The sequence below is a fragment of the Onychomys torridus genome, chromosome 17 (genome assembly GCF_903995425.1).
Source record: "Onychomys torridus chromosome 17, mOncTor1.1, whole genome shotgun sequence".
Lineage (NCBI taxonomy): Eukaryota > Metazoa > Chordata > Mammalia > Rodentia > Cricetidae > Onychomys > Onychomys torridus.
The window spans coordinates 42,591,816-42,614,883 of record NC_050459.1 but is presented as its reverse complement, the minus strand read 5'-3'; the positions used below and the strand labels follow the sequence as shown (position 1 = coordinate 42,614,883).

The 23,068-nt window shown below is 38.8% G+C and overlaps 1 protein-coding gene across 6 annotated transcripts in view; it reads left to right on the top strand.

Annotated features, from left to right (window-relative positions):
* The window catches only part of Tenm3 (teneurin transmembrane protein 3), a 2,620,641-nt gene that overhangs the window by 1,658,815 nt on the left and 938,758 nt on the right, over window positions 1-23,068 (top strand). The window lies entirely within an intron of this gene.

Genomic DNA, 23,068 nt, shown 5'->3' with positions numbered 1-23,068 from the left:
CAAAGAGGAGCCACCTGTTGGCCCACTCTACATCACATGATGGCATAACCAGGCCCTCTATACATACAATGTAGACTTTACCACAATTGGCAGTTGAACAAATTGTAGCCAAAACTGTTAGTGAAATAAATAAATGCTAAGAACTTCAAGCTTGCCAGAGTGCCCTTGGGACTTCTAGAAGAGAAAAAAAAATGCATTTGGTGTAGAGGGAACAACTCAGGTGTCTCTGGTTTGGTTCTCACTTCCTTTATCTGTAAAATTAAAATGATAATATCTGCTGGAGCTGGGGAGATGGCTGAGTTAGTAAAATGATTGCTGGGTAAACAGGAGGACCTGAATTCTTAAAAGCCAGGCATAGCAAGACACAGTGATAGGCTTATATCTGGAGCTCATTGACCAGCCCATCTAGCTAATTGATGACCTCCAAGTTTAGTGAGAGGTCCTCTCCCAAAAACTAAGACTGAGATAGATAGAGGAAGACATCTGATATTAACCTCTTCTCTCTCTCTCTCTCTCTCTCTCTCTCTCTCTCTCTCTCTCACACACACACACACACACACACACCCACACACGCACACGCACATGCACACGCACATACACACTCACACACACACATACACACTCACACTCACACACACGCACATACACACACACATACACACTCACACACATACACGCACATACACACATACATACTCACACACACGCACATACACACACACACACGCACATACACGCACATACACACACACTCACACACATACACGCACATACACACTCACACACACACATACACACTCACACACATACACACACATACACACTCTCACACGCGCACAAACACACTCACTCACACATACACACTCACACACACGCACATACACACTCACACACACACACTCACACACATACACGCACATACACACACACATACACACTCACGCAATACACACACACTCACACACACATACACACTCACACACACATACACACTCACACGCACATACACACTCACACACACATACACACTCACACGCACATACACACTCACACACACGCACATACACACTCACACACACACACATACACACTCACACACACATACACACTCACACACACATACACACTCACACACACATACACACTCACACACACACACACACTCACACACACACAATTACACTATCTCATGGATTGTTGTGACGATTTGATGAGTACTCTGCAGTAGATACTCAATAGCTCTTATCAGTTGTTGCTCTTATTATGAAGACAATGTAGATTCTTCTAATGGTAATGGAAGGTAACGCTTCCAGAACATGACCTCTCAGTGTAGTAGCACTGAGAAGGCAGCTGTTGGAATAAGGCTGCGGAGAAGAAAAATACCAGCACTCTAAAGGCAAATATCTGTTTTAGAGTTCAGATGAAGCAAAGAAGGTTTCTAATCAGTACTTCTTTGGACAACAAGGTAATTATCATGGTAGGCATGCTGGCTTGGCATGCAGTCATTAGATGTGATCTGGTAATGAGTGTGTATGAGTCTGGAAGAGAGGCTTCTCAGCGCTCTTTGAATTGTGGCAAAGAGATCTTTTAGCTGTTTTCTCTTTCTCTGACAGCCTTCAAAGTCTGAGAGTGGCAAATTGCGGCAGGCTCCCCCAAGCCCAAGAGGCCACATAGATGCAGGACAGGAAGAAGACCACTGGCTATTTATTCCCCAGTCATGTGTCATAGAGATAGCCCCTGGGCACTGTTTTCAAGCATTGCTCTTAAACCTAGAGAGACCTTCCAGGTCACTTTTCCAGGTAGATAGAGATATGCAGTACACAGGAGACCAAAGAGTTGTGTGCAGTAATTTTATTGAATCTCACAACTTGCACATTCATATAAATCAGAAGTCTGTAAATTGAACCTCAGAGGCTGACCTACAGGCTGTTTCTGTTTTGATAAACCTTGTTTTTACATTCTGAAGAGCTGTCCAAAGGAAGGAGAATAGGAAACAATGACCACAGGTGGACCCCCAAAGCCAACAACATTTATACTATGGCCCAATCCAGGAAGTGTCGCTGATCTCAAAAGTAGAACTTTGTCATTTCTTCCCCAATTAAGTGAAAAGGGAAGAGGAACATTTGTTCCCTCTGATAACTTACTACAAGTAAGGTATGATTTAGAGATGAATCACCATTCTCTTTGGGAATTGGTACTTCATAATATAGTTATTCTGTTTAACCCAGTGACCAAAAAAATGCCTAGATTTTATTTTTTGCTTCTTTCTGTTTTTTACATGTAACATATGTTGTGCCCTGTTGACTTAAAGAAAATTCAGTTAGTTCTCCAAGTAAGACACTTTAGTTTTAATGGCACATGCTCACTTTTCACCAGCATGCCTGATTCTTGTGTGGGTATAAAATTATGGCACAAATACTCTTCATTGATCACAATTTAACAGCCAATCAAAGCACGGCTTCATCTTCACACCTCCACTGTGTCTTCACAATTGAGAAGAATAGTAGTTATAATGGGTACCATTATAGCTTTTGTGTCCCTGTGAGCTGAATGTGGAAACAGTACCAAAGCTGGCCAAGTTATATAGATGTCTGTGGCTAAGTACATTATGGAAAGAATAATGTAACCTCACAGGATATAAAGATTTTCGATAACTACACTCACTGGAATTCCCTGTCTCCCATAAAACCTGTTGTATCCATAGAAGATTCTGGAACAGAGTATTTCTTCTGCTCATCATTTACATGGCCAAGAAACTGAGTCTGGGAAGAAAATACACAGGTTTAGGTCTTTGATGTACGAATTAGAATGGTTTATCTTGTAGTTATTAGTTTGGGCGTCCAGTGTACATTTCAAAGTATTTGAACTTTGCCAGACATGGTGGCACACACCTGGAATCCCAGCATGGGAAGGCTAAGGTAGAAGGATTGAAACTAGCCTGGGCTACACAGTGAGGCCAGTCAATCACTACAATAACCATGGCAACTTGAGATTTTTCTGAGACTGCATCTTTATGTATGTCCTGTGCTCTCCATTGTCAGTAAGACCCCTGCATTTTGAACATGCTTTTGGCTTCCTAATACAACAACCTATGTATATCTTTTAGCCCTCTACAACCTGATCTCCTTAGGAGGCATTTGGAAAGTGTGTTTCCAAAGATTAAAAACCGTGGTTCAGAGCCCTTAAATCCATTCTATGCAAGAATGGAAACAGAATTACAACACAGCAACATCAAATAAGTTACTTTCATTCCTCCTGGCCTTTTACTTCATATCATAAAGGTGTTGATTTTTTTCTTCTACCCACCAAGGGGCAGTATGAAATGTCAATCATTAACATGGGTATAGCATTAGAGTAAAGCATTTTTGTACCTTTGGAAGATGAGAAAATAATTTTAGCTTTATAGATACATGTTAGGAAGAATTCTAAAATTACCTGCTCTTATTTAACATAGGAACCAGATATTGGCCAGTCTACAATATCAGATATATAGGCCTTCAAGTTCTATTGCAACCACTTGTCTACAATTGAATACCCTTCGAGCCAAGTCCAACTTCCCTCCCCAAGCTAACTATACACCTTCAAAAATTACAGTCAAGTTATAGTAATTAATTCAAGAGTTTGTTTGCATTTTTATCCTTCCTCCTTTTTTCTTTGGCTGTAAATTAAAGCTTATATTAAGGACAAAGATATTAGATGTATGGGACATCCGTTTCTCCTTCTACTAAACCTCACTCTCTCCCTCCTTCTTTCCATGACACCCTGCCTCCATTTCTGTTGTGGATATCGCTCTGTGTAAATAAAGTTCTGATTGGCCAGTGGCCAGGCAGGAAGTATAGGCGAGACAAGAGAGAAGAGAATTCTGGGAAGTAGAAGGCTGGGAGGGGACACTGCCAGCTGCCGCCATGAGAAGCAACGTGTAAAGACACTGGTAAGCCACAAGCCATGTGACAAAGTATAGACTAACAGAAATGGGTTAATTTAAGATAGAAGAAGTAGATAACAAGCAGCCTGCCACGGCCATACAGTTTCTAAACAATGTAAGTTTCTGTGTGCTTTCTTGGTTGGGTCTGAGCCACTGTGGGACTGGCGGGTGAGAGAGATTTGTCCTGAATGTGGGCCAGGCAGGAAAACTCCAACTACACATTTCCTCCACTCCCTGAGACTATGACATTGGAGCAATTCACTTATCGTTCCTGCAAGAAATAACTCAACACACTCTCTTTGCTTAAATTTTGGTTAATTCAGTAGGAATTTTCTAACCTATACTTTGAGCTCAACATCTATAGGAACTAGGCTAACAATTTAAATTAGTGGAAGATGCGAGTAGCGGGCAAGCAAAGAACAGACCCTGTTTCCTGCTGATGCTTGAGGCCATATTTACTCCTCAGAGACTGGGTTTCTGGATTCTTACACAAAAATCGACAAATAATACAGAATTTTGAACAAAACCAAACTATAATTCTGCTACAGTCCAACACCACCTGGTTTGCAAGCTTCGCCTAAAAGAAAAAAAGAAAACTGCTTTCTCTAGATATGTAAGTTGGGCAGAAAGCCACAAATAAGGGAACAGACCTCAGAGAATATGCAACAAATGGATTTAAAAAAAAAAAAAAGAGAGGTGTGTGGACATTCAAATTGAGGTACGCACAACATGGCTTCAAATCACATATATTACAAATGCATGGTTTCAAATTCAAATTTGTGACAGATTGCCGTTTATTTTGAATCGACATGCAGATACACAGGGAAAGGCAAACCCACACAGGTAAAAATAAATGAAGAGGAGCAAGAGATAATGGTGAATGAACCCTAGGCTTGGTCCTGACAACCTAAGAAGGATATGGGAACTTGACTTTGGAGCAAGAGAAGTTAGAAATGGGGGAGCCTATGATGAAACCTCTGGTGAGCTTCTCTCTATGCTCCTCCCATCCAGAGAGCCTCATACCCATATATGCAGTCTGCATCTGTAAAATGGTGTGATATGTAGTGGGATTTCTTTGGGGCCACCAACCAGCTCCTACATCATGACACAGAGACTTCTTATCAATTACCAATGCTCAGCCTTAGCTTATGCTTATCCCACCAGCTCTTATGCTTAAATTTAACCTGTTTCTCTTCATCTTCATTTTGCTTCAGGGCTTTTTACCCTTCTTCCATTCTGTATGTCATACTCCATGTCTGGATGGCTGGAGGCTGGCTGGCTTGCTGGCCTTGGGTGTCTCCCTCTCTTTCTTCCTCCTTCCCTTCTCTCCTCCTTCTTCCTGAGCCTAGAATCCTCCTTCCATTCATTCTCTGCACCAGCCATGCCTATCCCTCTACTGCCTAGCTATTGGCCATTCAGCTTTTTATTAGACCAACCAAGTGCCTTAGGCAGGCAAGGTAAAATGGCAGCACATCTTTACATAATTAAACAATTGCAGCAGCAACAAATGTAACACATCTTTACATCATTGAGCAACTGCAGCATATACAAATGTAACACATCTTTACATCATTGAACAACTGCAGCATATACAAATGTAACACACCATTACACAGTTAAAGTAATATTCCACAACATTCTTTCATCCTGCCTTCATCACAAAGCATAAAATATCAACCTTTAGTAGCCACAGAAATATCCTCCTGTCTGCTGATATTTGCCAAAAAAAAAAAAAAAAAAAATGGATCATAGCAGTATCCCTTAATAAAAACCATCACCACCTAAAATCCTTTATTCACTACGTGGATTTCCACTGTGATTTAGATACATATCTATACCCTGTAGGCTGTGGTAGCACAAACCTGTAATCCCATTACTTGAAAGGGAGGAGGGTCAGGAACTCCAGAGTTTGCTGGCTAACTACAAATTTGAGACTAGCCTAGATTACCGAGACCCTGAATTTAAAAAAAAAAAAAAAAGGTCCTTTAAACCTTCATGCATTTTTTGTTGTTGTTGTTGTTTGTTTGGTTGGTTTTTGGTTTTGTTGTTGTTGTTGCTTTTTTGGTCCAGTTCCTACCTACTAATTTTCTATTTCTACCGGTTAACACACTGGTCACTGCTCTTGAAGTGGACACAACCACCTTGGCTGTGCTACCATCCTGCAGCAGAAGCCTTTTGCCATGCACTATGCTTGCAGAGGCAGTCTGGAAGGTTCTATTGTAGCCTTCCCTCAAGACCTCCATCCTTCTGCCTTTGTTCAAAAGCTAGCTAAAAGCTAAAAGTCATGACCTCCTGGGAGACTTTCCTGATCCACAGACTGTGTGGATTCTCTTCAGAATTTCGGTTTACTCCACCTTTAATGTTTAATTAAACTTCCCAAGAAACAAATTTGTGTAGGAACGTGTATGTGCGTGCATGTATGCGCAAGTGTTTGTGTATGAGTATGTATGCTTCCTGACAGCCTAGGTTCCTACCTTTTGAGGCTGAGAGATGAGTTTCTCCCTGTGCACATGGGAGTCATTTGCAGCATAGCCTCGAGGAAGAAGCTCGGCTGCGGAGTCCAATGCAGCGATGCAGTTGGGGCTTAATTCTGAAGCAATATGGAGACAGAAGTTTCCATTTTTAAACTCACTCACATCTGGTTTCCTTTCTTAATTTTCATTGATGACATTTATGTTGACATGAAATTATCCCAATAAAGTTTCTAATCCTGACACTCTGCCTATCTCACTCTCTTCTTTGCAGAAACAGTTTACTCTCTTCTCATCTCTCCTCCAGTAAAATAAAAGTGATTCCAGCCACAATCAGATTTCTGTTCACATTGGGCCCTAAGTACCAAATACGCTCAGATTTTTCTGATGGAAGCAATGCATACCTGCACTGTTATTTTAAGGAAAACAGTTGGCTTTTACAACAAATTCCCTTCATTTGTAAATAAAATGCAATGGAGTAATGCATGTGAACATTTGTAAATAAAACGCAATGGCGTAATGGATATAAACAACTCAAATCCATGCCTGCTCTGCAGTTGGTGATCAACAGTTGGAAGCTTTCTGTATCCCTGTTATTTTTTCTTTTCTTTGTTGTCCTTGTTTTCTTCCATTAAGGACCAAATCCAGGGTCTACTACATGCTAGGCAAGTACTCAACATCCCTAACCTTAGCTTCATAAGTTCTTTTATCTGGTCACGAATCCCACCTTTCATTGAGGCTCCCAAAGGCTGTTTCGGCAGCAGTCATATCATACATTCCCCAAACAAGTGTCATGCGGAAAAACTGGACCCGATGATCATCCTTTCTCCCCAGCTCTACCATGAATCTCTTCTACTTCTGGCCTTCCCCACAGCCAACCTACACATCACATAGTCAAAGAATCTTTGAATTAGGAGATCTGCTCCTCCATATTCATCGAAACCCATGCTTCCTCGTAGACACGTGAGACTTGTGATCCATTCATTTTTTGTATAATGTTTATAAAGTCCTTTGCTCTTGCTTGGAAATGTCGCTCGCACAGCCCTGCCAGCCCTTAGTATTTGTGCCCAATCAGTGGTCATTCAGGGTTAACCTGTGCTCACCACAAATGTTCCTTCTTCACGAAGTGTTTTCAGCAGGCTCCTATATCATGGATGATATTTCTTTGTTCACAATTCTTCCTTCCCATCTCTTTATTTTTGTCTTGCATTATATCTATTTGAAAGTATGTCTCTTCTTGCTTGGTAAATTCTAATCCCATCTAGAGGAGAGACTGATTTCATCACCTTCCTACCACTTGGATTAGGTTCAAACAATAAGTCTGTTTTTCCTGGACATGGCGAGTTAGTTAAAGAAAAATGCTTTGAAATATTTTAATGTAATATTAGGTAAAACATGTTATCAATTATCAGAGCACTTCTACATTTTCCTAGGGAGGATTTCTTTTCAGGCAGAAAAAAAAAAAAAAAAAAACCTCGATTAGAAATAGTACTAGATGTCAAAATGGTGTATTCCCACCTGAATGGGAATTAATGTTACATGATGCAAGACCGTGTATTATATTTGACTAGGACTTGGAGTCATATACCCCTGTGTCTCTAGTCAGTCAGTAGAAGGGTGTTCAGACACCAGAGGAGAATTATACGCTGTCCTGAATCCCTCTAGGGGAAGTGTCTATAGGTGGCAAGGATGTGTTTGTGGCTGCAGGATACAAAGAGCAAATTCTTCACTCCCTAATGTAAACAGGTTCAATCCAGGTATAGTGTTTCCCACGGGAGCTCCCTAAATATTTTAACAAGAAGACGAGAACAGTGAGGACAGAAAATCCACCACTGGCTTCCTGCACCTAGCCACAGATAAAAAATTGATTACCTTTCTGTAGGTTTGAGACGTTTCCAGGTAACAATTGTTTTCTTAATTATTTATTTTTATTTTTGAACTGCAGCAGGTCATTGAAACCATAAACCGATGGAATGCCACCTACATTTCAGTGAAGGACCTCAGTCCAATCAATATACTTTATCTCTTCATTCACAGATGCCTGTGGGTTTGAGCATATAGATAATCAAGTTTATGTATTCAAGAATACATTGTAATCACAAAAAAATGGATCTTAAATGGGTTTTTGCTGCCAAATAGTTTGATGACATGACATTTATATTTTATTTTTAGCTAAAAATTATATTTTATACAGTATATTTTGATCATGTTTCCCCTCCCCCAACCCCCCCAGATCCTCCCTACCTCCTAACCCACTCACCTTAATGTTCTTTTCCTCTCTTTCAAAAAACAAAAAATAAAATCAGAAACAAAAACCATAAACACATACACACACACACACACACACACACACACACACACACACATCCCAACAACAACAACAACAAAAAAAAAAGAAAATCGAAAGAAGCAAACAAAAACCAATAAAACATGACATTTAAAAATTGGTCATTATATTATTAACTATGGAACAGATTCATATTTAAATGGAAAAAATATTTTCATAAAAGGAAGTTGGAAGGTACAGGGAAATATATTGATCTTTCTAGTCTTTCTTTAAAAGTAAAGTTTCCCAGTAATTTGAGATGTCTACCTGTATATTTTGTTCTCTATCTACAGTAAGTCATATGCTTCAAATATATAAATTCCTTTTCCTGACTACCTAGATCCTGCTTATGTAATCTCTTCAATTTTGTGTGGAAACGGGCTACATGCCAGCAAACAAGTGAGCAGCTTAGAGGCTGAGTGTGTACTGGTATGAAATCTGAAAACATGTGGGCTGGTTCTAAAACACTTCTTTTTCCACAAACCACAAAATGGAATTCTATTATGATTGCACGCTGGATGCTCACAGGGGGTATATTTGCTTCTCAGGGCTAATGGGTGTTCATCAGCCACAGGATTCATGCCGTCGCCTTCACTAACAGGTGAAGGATATTTGAGATGAGATGTGTGAATGACTGGACAAAGAAGTTTGCATTAGTGTGTGAGCAATTTCTTGGTTTATGAAGGGAAAAAAAAAATCCACGCTGAAGATTTGACATAAACAGAGAACTGCTCAGTCTGAAAGTTACTGTTGATGGGACTGATAAAAACATCTTGACATTTGAGTCTTTTAACTGACAGTCTATCACATGAGTGGCTCCCATGATGAGTTCACTTTAAGAAGCTAACAAAGGAAGAACTTACAGAGAGTCATTTTGCCTTCTCTCAGGTAGAAGACAGAAATATAACATACACATTTTGAAGAAAGGTGACTATTTCAAACACAGGACATTTATTTGAATCTTAAAAGGACAACAAAGCAGAAAAGTGAGTTAAATGACACAAAATTACATTTTCTATGAAATTATAATGGCCATGAGGATTTTTTGACTTTATGTTTTAAGTAAGGTAAAGTAAATTTTTAAATCAATAAATACAAATGGATACTTTCCACAGTGACACTGGGTTTAAACATCACTTTAAACAAGTGCCTAGGATGCTCAGTTGTAAACAGGATTCTAACTCTCTGATTTAACCCCATTACTGATCAAGTGTCTGTTTGTACTACTACACTGAAGAGAAATTTGCTTTCACCAATAGATAACAGGTTATAAGAGTATCTGCATCCCTAACATCAAGAATCTTTGACCTCATGTGGCAAAGGACTGCAGAAGTATGATTAAGATGCCTGAAATTGGAAGATCATTCTTGATTATCCCAATAAGCCCAATATAATCACCAGGGTCCTAACAAAAGAGACAAAGGAAAATCAACAGTACACAAAAGCTTCATGGCTACAGTCGGAGGTTCCACTGTGGCCCTGATGTATGGGAAACAAGAAGTTTCCAGAGGGAAGAAAACAAAGGAAACAACAAACTTTACCCCTGGAGCCTCCAGAAGAATCTAGGATTGCTAAAACTTGAATTTTTGTTCCTTAAAAGTCATCTTGGACTTCTGACCACCAAGCCTTTTGAGTATAAATGTTTGGGTTCTTTCTAGAGTTACTGTATCAGTGGTAGATGTCACAAGACTAACACAAAATGACAAGAAAAGACCAATTTTAGGGACACCATTGCCCCTCTTGGGGGTGAAGAAAGAAAGGGAAGTCGATTCATGTAACAGGAACACTCTGTAATCCCAGTGGCCATTGGCATATTAGAGAAGTCCTGTGTTTTAAAGTCAAAGTGATTGTTTCACTAAATTGTTATTTAGTTTACCAAGTATTTCTCATATGTTTTATTTTCAGACAACATATACTAATGATACCTATTTATGGGGTATGGTGTGAGACTTCCATACATGTAAACAATATGATGGTGTCAGTGCAACTGTTATCTCTATGAACGCAGACTGACATGATTTCTTTCTGTTAGCAACATTCAAATCCCCTATGGTAGTTATTTTGAATATTCCATTAATTGTTGCCTAGCATAGATTTCCTACTGAGCTCTAGGATGTTAAAATCTATTTCTCCCTATCCACCAGTCCTCTCTATGTCCATTGATGCTCTCTCCATTCATACCTCTCCTGTACCTCCTGGTAGCCATTAGTCACTATGCCTTAAAGTTCAACTTTATGTTTGCCTATGTGTATGTACATGTACCTGTAATAGAGAGATGCAGAGGATGGCATAGAGTGTCTCCCTCAGTCATTTCTCCACTTTATTTCGGAGACAAGAGCTGTCACTGAATCTGGAGCTTGCAAATTCAGCAAGTCAGAGCCAACAAGCCCCAGGAAATGTACTGTCTCCACCTCCCAAGCACCGGTAGTACCACCACACCTGGATGAAAATAACTCAAGTTATTATGCTTGTGCTGTTTCTCCAGCCATGAGATCAAATTGTTGGCTTTTTCATGTGAGTTAGAAACTCAGTAGATATCTTATGGGTCTGATTCATTTCACATCATAATGTCCTCTAATCTACCCACATTGGTGCAGTAGCATTGGCTGAACAACATTATGTTTTTATGTATAAATCACTTTTTCCAATCATCAATAGTGGATACTCAGATGGATTTCATATCTTTGGTACTAAGAATAGTGTTGAAATAATGATGGAACTCTAGATGTCTCTTTAACACGTTGATTTTCATTTCTTCATGTGCATTACTAATAGTGGGATTGCTAGAGCACATTTTAATCTCCACATAGCTCCTGCTGTTCTCAAAACTGAGTTTACTAATTTGTTCTACCAAATGTGCACAAAAGCTCCATTTTCCACACCCTCATCAGCATTTTTTATTTCATGCATTTTGTTTTTGTTGAGACAAAGTTGCACTATGTAGCCCTGCCTGGCTTAGAACTCATAGAAATCAGCCTGCCTCTTCCTCTCACATGCTATGACTAAAAACATGCACCATTACACCTGAACATTTCTTACATTATTGATAATAACCATATGACTGAGGTGAGATGCCATCTCACTGTGCATTTTTGATAATTAATAATGAAGAATAATGTTGCCTTAGAGTTGTTAGCATTTAATCTATCTTCTTTTGTGAATACCTCAGGTCATTCAATTGTTTTTACTCAGATAGCTGTCGAGACTACAAATACAATAGGCACTTGAAGCATTTAGTTCTACAGAATCATAATCCTCTCTGTTGGATGCTGTGGATATTGCTCTGTGTAAATAAAGTTCTGATTGGCCAGTGGCCAGGCAGGAAGTATAGGCGGGACAAGAGAGAAGAGAATTCTGGGAAGTAGAAGGTTGGGGAGAGACACCGCCTGCCGCTGCCATGAGAAGCAACATGTAAAGACACTGGTAAGCCACAAGCCATGTGGCAAAGTATAGACTAACAAAAATGGGTTAGTTTAAGATAGAAGAAGTAGATAACAAGAAGCCTGCCACAGCCATACAGTTTCTAAACAATGTAAGTTTCTGTGTGTTTACTTGGTTGGTTCTGAGCCACTGTGGGACTGGCGGGTGAGAGAGATTTGTCCTGACTGGGCCAGGCAGGAAAACGCTAACTACAAATCAGGTAATATTATATCCTTCTGAGGTCTTTGATGTGGTTGAAGACTAGATAGTTATAATTTCTTCAGTTATGATACAAGATAAGTTAGATATAAAACCTTAGACTCACAAATATAAGCTAGATAGGATATCTTCTTTAATATTGTACCTGTAATTCTTGCTAGATAATTGTTTTGTTATATGTAATTATACTATGTAAAAGTTAAAACCTTCCTTTAAAAAAAAAAAAAGAAAAGGGGAAGTGCTGTGGATATTGCTCTGTGTAAATAAAGTTCTGATTGGCCAGTGGCCAGGCAGGAAGTATAGGTGGGACAAGAGAGAAGAGAATTCTGGGAAGTAGAAGGTTGGGGAGAGACACCGCCTGCCGCTGCCATGAGAAGCAACATGTAAAGACACTGGTAAGCCACAAGCCATGTGGCAAAGTATAGACTAACAAAAATGGGTTAGTTTAAGATAGAAGAAGTAGATAACAAGAAGCCTGCCACAGCCATACAGTTTCTAAACAATGTTAAGTTTCTGTGTGCTTTCTTGGTTAGGTCTGAGCAACTGTGAGACTGGCGGGTAAGAGAAATTTGTCCTGACTGGGCCAGGCAGGAAAACTCTAACTACAGTTGGATGAATTTGGTAATCTGGCAGATGGTTGTCTTGCCTTGGAGAAAGAGCCCAGCATGCCAAACCCTCTTCCATCCAGACGCTGGCCACATGGAGACATCTTAAAACCAAATGCACTCAGGCCCTATGAAGGACCTGGCAGTTGCTCCTAACAGTTACGATCTTTGCCACTTTCTTGTGGCCTTAAAGAGCATCTGAGTGACACTGACTGTCTCAGCTCACAGAGTCTCAGGATGCCAACAAGCATTTCTCCCCATTCATCAGAAACCATGGGAAACAGGAAAATGAAGCTTCCATGAACAAAAATGGGAGACCTTACCAGTTCTCCTCTGGACCTTGGAAGCAGTTGAGCAGTTCATGCTGAGATGTTTGACTAACTGTACAGAATGATAGTAGTATATCTTAATTTATCAATAATAACCTTAAGTGTAAATATATTAGATACCCCAATTTAAAAAAAAACAGAAGGACTTAGTAGATGATGAATCAGATCCCGCAACCACAATACCTAAAGAACCACACTCTGATAATAAATACACACACATACTGAGAGTGTGAGATGGGAAAATATTATTATGCAAACAGAAAACAAAACTAATTAGGTAAAAATAATTTAAATCCAAAACTATAAAGAATTCAGGGAAATGTTGATATGTAATAATAATAAATGAATCAATAAAACAGAAGATGATAATAATAATGGAAAAATACATAGGTATTCCATATTATCAAGCAAACGCTGTATCTAAAAAGAGAGACCGCTTCTAATATGACTATAGAGGATGATTTCAACACCATACTTTTACAGCTAGACAGATCTTCTCAAACAAAAATATCAACAAGGAGCCTCAGAGCTAAATTATTCTGTAGGCCATTTGGACCTAATAGGTATTTACAGTACAGTTCACTCTGGACTACAGTGAGTACTCTCTTCTCCTCATTCCATGATAAACCATATAGTAAGCCACAAAATGTGTCTCAACAAATTTATAATGACTGAATTCACAGCATACATCTTTTCTGACCATAACAAGAAAACCTGGAGACTCTAAGTCAGCAACAAGAACTTCACCAGCTGGGAAGACAGATGGAAATTAATCAACATTCTCTTGAATATCCAATAGGTCAATGAGGAAATTGAAACGGAAATGAATATTTTTTTAAAGAAATGAAAATACAAACTCAATATACTGAAAGCTATGCAAGACAGCAAAAGCCAGTCCTGAGGAAGATTGACAGTAATACCACAAGTACTTTTATTAATAATATAATTTATCAAATGGCATAAAAGAAAGACCTGACCAGATATAAACAAAACACACACACACACACACACACACACACACAGAGAGAGAGAGAGAGAGAGAGAGAGACACACACACACACGAAAAGGAATCATGAACTTGAGATAGTGCAAAGAGGGACATACAGAGAAGGGGTTAACAGGAAGAAAAAGAAGTGGGGAAATGAGGTCATTACATTTTTAACTTCAAAAAATAAAAACATATTTTTTAAATCTTTTTCTATTATATTTGTTTTTAATTTTACACATCCGCCATGGGTTCCCCTGTCCTCCCCACTCCCGCCTCTGCCCCTATCTTCCCCCAGCCTCTCACCTCCATTTCCATCTCCTCCAGGGCCAAGACTCCCCTGGGGATTAATTTAAACCTGGTGGATTCAGCACGGGCAGGTCCAGTCCCCTCCTCACAGGCTTAGCAAAGTGTCCCTGCATAAGCCCCAGGTTCCAAACAGCCAGCTCATGCACTAAGGACAGGTCGGGGTCCCACAGCCTGGATGCCTCCCAAACAGTTCAAGCTATTCAATTGTCTCACTTATCCAGAGGGCCTGATCCAGCTGGGGGCTCCACAGCTTTTGGTTCATAATTCATGTGTTTCCATTAGTTTGGCTACTTGTCCCTGTGCTTTTCCAATCTTGGTCTCAACAATTCACACTCTTACAGGAACTCATCCAATACCTACTTGGAAATGGATGCAGAGATCCTCGGCCAGGCCCCAGGTGGAGCTCCAGGAGTACAATCATCAAGAAAAACATATTTTTAAAAACTATCTAACACAGCCAGGTGGTAGTGGCACATGCCTTTAATCCCAGCACTTGGGTGGCAGATATTTGTGAGTTCGAGGCCAGCCTGATCTACAGAGTGAGATCCAGGAAAGGTGCAAAGCTACACAGAGAAACCCTGTCTCCAAAAACCAAAAAAAAAAAAAAAAAAAAAAAAAAAAAAAAAAAAAAAAAAAAAAAAAAAAAACCTATCTAACACAAGTATTAGTGAGATAACTCAGTGGGTTATGGCTCTTGCTGACAAGCATGGAGACCTGAATTTTATATCAGGAACCCATATGGTGGAAGGAGAGAACTACCCCCTGCAAATTCTTCTCTGATCTCCAAAAGTGTGTACCTTGTCTTGTACACACACACACACACACACACACACACACACACACAAAATGACCAAATAAATGGATGCATTTTTAAAATATAATACAAAATATCAGTAACATGATAGGTGACTATTTAAAAGGTTACCAAACTTAAGAAAACTTTATTAATCAAGACAAAAGAGAGAAAATACAAATAAAACCAGAGTAGAAAAGGAGACACCACAATAGAAACTATAGAAATACTGAAGATCCTTAAGGAAGCTGTGAACAATTATATGCCAACAAATAGAAAAACCTAGAAGAAATTGATACATTTGTGATCAGTGCAAGATACCAATGTTGAGCCTGAGCATACCAGTTTCTCCCAACAAGGAAAAGCTAAATATCATGGTTCATCACTAAGTTTTCCCAACTTTTTAAAGAAGACCTAATCCTAATTCTCCTGAAACTACTTGACAGTTTAAATTGAAAGACTCCTCCCTAAGTCTTTGTGAGTCCAGCATTATACCAATACCAATACCAAACAGAGACACAACAAGAAAACAATTACGTTTAATAACAACTGATCCAAGCACTTTCAAAATATTACAAAGCCTACGAGTATGAAGATTACAGGCCACAATCAAGGGGGATCCATCCCAAGAGTACCACAGAAGTTCAGTATATCCATGCTGATAAACCTATCAGCAGAATAAAAGATTAAAAATCCTGTCAATAAATGCCATAGACCATTTGTTAGAACTCAACATTCTTTCATGATAGTAAACATTCCTAAAATGTTTTGTGGGAAAGTAATGTATGAAGATCCAATAAGGACTAGACAACAAATCTGCAGCCTATAGTGTCCTGAGTGGGTGAAGACAAGGATGGTCACTTTCACGACTCCACTCAACACACTCTTGGGTTTCTTAGCCAGAATGATATGACTAGAGAAAGAAAGAAGAGACTTGCAGACAAGCCGGCTTACCTATTTATAGATGGTATGACTTTACGTTAGAAACCTGGAGATTCCACCCAAAGACTGTTAAGCTGATAAAAGAATTCAATGTGCAAGACATAAAACGAACACAGAAAACCCAATAGCACTTTTGTACTTCAATAAGGAAACCCTGCAAGGGAAAAATGTGAAAGAATCTGATTCATGATAGATATATAAAATTAAAATGCATAAGAATAAATGTAATCAAGGAGTCGATGTTTTCTGTAGTAGGAATTACAAAATACTGATAAATAGAAATGAAGAACACGCAGAAAAAAATTAGACATAGAATCCAAGTTATGTATTAGGAGAAGTAACATTTTTAAACTGTTGATTTTTTTTTTTTTTTTACTCAATGCGATCTACAGTTTTAAAGCAATTCCTAGCAAAATACTACTGACATTCCTCACAGAAAAAAAAAAAAAAAAGATCTGCTAAAAACTTGCAGATTTACCAAAGGACTCAAAGAGCCAAAGTAATGTGATGAAAAAGAGAACAAATTTGCAGTAGTACAATATATTATTTTAAAATATTGTGTGAAGCAATAGTCATCAAAACAGCATGGCTCTGGCATTAAAATGGACAGATAGACCAATGAGATGGAAAACAGAACTTATAAATAAACCAATTAATTAATTAGTTCAATAAATTAATTTCAAAATCTCAGCAGATTACCTGAGGAAAGGCATTTGAGGAAGAAAAGACTCTTCAATATATGGTGATTAGAAAACTGAGTACCTGTACAGAGAAGGGGAAAAGAAAGTATCCTATCTCTCCAGTCACAAACAAAATTAAACTCAAGATGGAGCAAAGACTTAAATGTAAGGCTTTCATGCAAACCATGAAATTGTTACAAGACAATTCAAGGGGTATGCCTCAGGATGTTATTGTGGGAAATATTTTCCTTTTAAATATAAGACCCCAGAAATCACAGTGAACAACAGCAAAAGCTGACCAAATTGGATCTCATCAACCCAGAATGCTTCTGTACATCACAAGGAGCAATCAGCAAGGTGAAAAAGCACACTAAAGAAAAGCCGAGAATGCCAAATAACTATGCATGTGACCAGGTTTTAATTTCTAGGCTGCTTGTTATCTCCCCTCCAAGTAAGGTCCCCATTGGCTCATGATCTATCTTATGGGAGGCAACAGTGAATACCCTGCACTCAGCACCCTTCTTTACAAGTCCATACTGTATTTCCAACCTCTGTACCATCTCTGTAACATGCCCACTGTACCTTGATACTCTGCTTCAGACAATTCCAAGGGATTGCTGTTGTTTCTTCCTTATTTTTATCCTTTGTTTTGAAGGGTAGGCAGAGAGCACCTGTAGTATTCCATATTTGCTCAACAATCCTATTTGCTTATTTTTTGACTTTAGGTGCTTTTCCATCTTCCCTTCTTGCTCTTTTCTTTTTCCTGTTTTTATTTATTCTTCTCTCTTACTATACAACTTGACCAGAGCCTCTGCTCTTAACCTCTGGCTCTCAATATCTGCAAGTGTAAAATGGGAATAACAATACTGTCTCTATGCAAGTCTGTTGTGCAAGGCAGTTTCCTAACACCAGCCCAGTGCCTGCAACATCTGGCGCTAGTGAAGAATGAATGAATCTTTTCCTCCATACTTTAAATATTCAAGATGATTAGACTTCTCCTGCATAGCTTCTGTATTTCAAGGAAGGCAAAGAATATTTATGTAATATTAGGTAACCAATCAACAAATTCTTTCATATATTACTATTTACATACATCACTGTAGTTAGACATTGAAGAATGAAAGTGTTTTGATACCCAACTTCTAACCATTGTAGAGTATAGCATGGTAAAAGAAGCATACCTATAATTCTAATAAAATATGATTGGCAAGAACTGGTCAAATATAAAATTAAGGATTTCTGAGGTCACAGAGAACAGAATCATGATTTTAATTAGGAAATTCATTATCATTCAATGGGATAGTGATAATTTAAGTGGGCCTTGAAGAAGCAGCATTCATTTTCCCACACAAATTTTGTTTGAGGAAGTCTGGAGCTGAAAGGATAGTGTATGTTGACCATTGCTAATCTGACAAGCTAAGATGCTGTGAAACCTGAATGTTCAGAAAGATTCAGACACTAGAGCATTTTGGAGTTCAGATTAGGTATGCTGCCTACCAGGAAAATCTACCCAAATATCATACAGGCTCAGGAATCTTGGCTGCCCAAGGATGAGCAAAGGGTCCCAAATGGTTGTAGGGAGACAGCCAGATTTTCCAGCTCGGTTGACCAAGTAGAACTATCAACATGTAGAGAGACTGCTAGAGGCAAGAGGAGTATGGGGAAAGAGGGGATGAAAGAAAATGTGTCCAAATTTGGATGAGTTGGTTTTGGGAGCCTGGCAGAAGTGCCATATGGGACATACAGCAAGCCGCTAGGAATTTGGAGTAGATTGAATTATTTCAACTCAAGAAATGTGTCTGCCAAACCAAATGTCCTTCCTATAACGATATGAATATGCACCACAGAATATTTTAGAGATAACAACCTTGAAAATTGAAATAATCACTTGACAGGCTATTTTTCTATCCTAAGTGTGAAATACCTTTCTTTCTGATTATTCTTTCTGATACATCCTGTGAACGCATTGCACATTCTCTCACCTACTCTTGTTATATATACCTGTTTTGGACAGCCTTAAAAATGCACCATGTAGCTCTTCTCAATTATGCCCCACAGAAGCGATAATTAAAGCTATATCTTTCTAGATATACTGCTTCCAAAATTGTGGAAGTTCTTTCTGAATAAAGTTTGAAGAGTTCTGAGAGCATTTTTATCAAGACAATGCAATCTGGGTTAACAGGATTTTACAAACCCCTGGGTTTTATGGCTCAGAATATCCATATCATGGTTTTTCAAAACTTCATTAAACCAGACAGGGCACTCAAACATGAAGATTTCATGTATAATGGAAACTCTACCTTTGATTCCTTTTTTTAAAAATGTATATATATTAGGCTGTAGTTTTGTTTTTGCCTTAGCTTTATGAGTCTAACTACTGTTAACTAAGAACCTTAAACCAAAATGACATAAATGAGATCTGAGATTTGGGCTAATTTAAATGTATTCTGGAAAAAAATATAGCTGGTATATAATCTCAGGTTCTAAGGATAAGAAAGCTATCATGACAAAAATATCTAACTCATTTTTCTACTAGTGCTTTTAAGTTTAGCAAAACTAACTCAAATCTTGGAAATTTGTGAACTATTTGAGTGATTACATAGTCAAAGGTGAATGTCTATAAGATTAGTTATATTACAGAGGTTAACCCAAACAAAGGGTCTTTTTGAAGTCCTATTTTGTGTGTGTCTTTAAGAACTCAAAACAGAGGCAGTTCTGGAGGATAGCAACAGTGGTTTTATCATGGGCCAGAAACCACTCTAGGCCTTCCTCACTTGTAATCATAACCATTCCTTGAGTATGGACAAGAACCATCTCTTTTCTTTTAGTATTTATTTATTCTCTGAAACTTTGACACATGCATAAATGTGTCTTGATCATTCCTAAATCCTAATTTCCAACTCTTCCGAACACATTTCCCTTCAAACTTTACATACTCCTTTTACAGTTTTTAATTTCAAACCTACTGTATCCAATTAATGTTGCCCACGTGTGCATGAGTACCTTGTCATCCACTTGGGTATAGACAACCTCCCAGTGGTCACACTCCTAAAGAGAAGCAACTCAGGCTGGGAAGTGGTGGGGCACGCCTTTAATCCCAGCACTCTGGAGACAGAGGTAGGTGGATCTCTGAGTTGGAGGCCACTCTGGTCTACTGAAAGAATTTCAGGACAGGCAAGGCTACACTGAGCAACCCATTATTAAAATAAAAACAACTCCTCCTTACCTAGTAGCCGTCAAGTGCTAGTAGCTCCTCACCTAGTGTTAGGACCTCCAAGCCACTCTTCTTTCCATGCTGAAAGTTTTAACTGGCTTGCTCTCATGCAGGTCTTGTGCAGGCAACCAGAGCTACAGTGAGTTCATATGTACAACAGCTGTATTAGCCAGGATTCTCTAGAGTTACAGAATTTATAAAAAGAATAGAATGTGTGTATACATACATACATACATACATACATACATACATACATACATACATGTGTGTGTGTACATATGAATATATATGATTTATTGGAATGACTTATAGACTATGGTCCAGCTAATTGAACAATGGCTGCCTATGAATGGAAAGTCCAAGAACCTAGTTGCTCAGTCCATGAGACTGGATGTCTCAACTGGTCTTCAGTAGACACTGAAATCCTGAAGAAGTAGGCTTTAATGCCAGTGAAGGAATGGATTTGCTAGAGAAAGGAGAACAATCAGACAAAGAGCAAGTTTCCTTTTTCCATGTCCTTATAGAGGCTTCCAGAAGAAAGTGTGGCCCAGACTAGAGGCAGATTTTCTCAGTTCAAAAGGATAGGATTAAAGGTGTGTCTTCCTACCTGAAAGATCTGGATTAGAAATTAAGCAAAAGTACCTCACAGATGTGCCCCTCCACTTTGGGGTTATAGTCAATTCTAGATATAGTCAAATTGATAACCAAGAATAGCCATTACAACAACCATGTCATGTCCAGAGGACAGCATTTCATAGCACTCCTCCTATCCTCTGTTGCTTACATTTTTCCTATCCCCTCTTACAAGATGTTACCTGAACCTCGGGGTGAGGGGTTCATATAAATTCTAGTCTATGGCTGAGCACACGTGGTCATTTACTCCCAGCACTACAACACACCTCTGCATTAACTACGACCCACTGTAGCAATAAGCTTCTCCAACCAAGCTTGGGGGTAGCACAAGTTTATGGATATAATTGTAAGTAGAATTGTTTTTTAATCATTGTTATTTAGAAAAATGACATCAATAGATGCTACCTTAGGACCTATTACTTCCCCGGTCCTGTGTTTTGACCATGTTTACAGTATGAGGCATGAATTGCCTCCTATGAAGTGAGCCTCAAATCCAATCAAAAGAGGCGGTGATCGTAACCATAAACATGATTGCTATTATTGCATCCATGAGCATATCCTGCCTCCTAGATTAGTACTATAGCATGCTGGATAAGACCATTGATGTATTTTATCATCCTGGTGCCTACGTTGTTCCTTCTAGCACTGTGAAAGCTATCATCATGGAAGGTTTTCTGGTCAGTTCAAGACTGGTCTCCCTGTATTTTGCAATCAAAGTGTGTGGTATCTTCAACAATAAGCTCTTACCATCTAGTTACAACAGATAACAAAAGGCAGTAGCAATGGCCTCTATTGTTTTGTCTCTGAGGCCTCTGTAACTAATAATTTGTAGATAGGTAACCCAAGCATGACAATGAGATTTTCATATAATAACCCGTGTCTTCTGGGAGCAGCATTGTTCACTAATGGGAGGCTCTTCTGGTCAAACTCTGCATAAAAAATTAATTAGCTTGCAAACTAGTGGTGTTCTAAAATGTCTTAATATTCAACCATTCCCATTTCCCCTTTCTCTACCTTCTGCCTCCACCCACACTTTACCTCTCAGTATTTTTCCCCTGTTCGTTCATATCACATATGCTTTACTATCTACTTTTTAAAAAAACATATATTTTGTTTGGATTACAAGATCATAGACTCCCAAGTAGCTCCTTTGTATACACTTCATTTGGTTAAGCCTTCCCTTTGCCTCTCATCTCTCCATTCTTATCTCTCTACTACCTATTCCTGTCCCCAGTATCCCCCTCTCTACTTCCATTTTACCTGTTTTCTATTAAACCCCCACCAATGGCTTCCTGTGTTCCACATGTACTCCACATTCAATACACATACCAAAAGATTTAAAAGTTAGGACCCTCATATGAAAGACAACATGTGGTCTTTGTATTTGGAGCATGAATCAGTATACTTTTACAGTTCGATCAATTTACCTGCAAATTTACAGATTAAAAACATTCCATTTTGTACACATTCTTCTACCATGTTTTATTACCCATTCATCAGTTGATGAACATCAAGGTCAATTCCTTTTCCTATCTATTGTGATAGAGTGACAATGAACATGAATATAGGAAGATACAATATCCTTTAGATACATGCCCCTAGGGATGGTACAGATAGATCTATTTCAAATTTGGGAGGGAGAACCTTCCAAAACCGTTTCCAGAGTGGTTGCCCTAGTTTCTTCTACCAACAAGGCATACAGATGTTCCTTTCCACGTGCCAGCATTTATTGTCATGGTTATTCCTGATGATTGCCAGTCTGACTGGAGTGAGATGGGATTTTCTTTTTGCCAGCATTTCTCTGATAACTAGGAATGTAGAACACTCGGGGTTTTCTTAGTGTTTAGTAACCACTTGCATTTCCTTTGAGAGCTCTGTGTTCAGTCCCAAAGCCTGGTTTTGAATCGTGTTGTTTTCTTAGTGTTCAACTCTTTGAGCTCTTTATATATTCTATACACTAATGCCCTATGAGTGTGTAGGTAGAGAAGACTTTTTTCCCTCCAGGCTGCCTCTTCACTCACCTGGCCTGTACAGAATCTTTTTAGTGTCATGCTATTTAATTTCTTGACTATTGGTCTTATTTCCTTAACTACCTATATCCTGTTTTGAAAGCAGTTGCCTGTGCCTGTAAATTTAACTGTAGTTCACTCTTGTTTCTGTTAGTGCTGCTTTATTAGGTCTTAGGTTGAGGTCTGTAGTTCATTTGGAGTTGAGTTC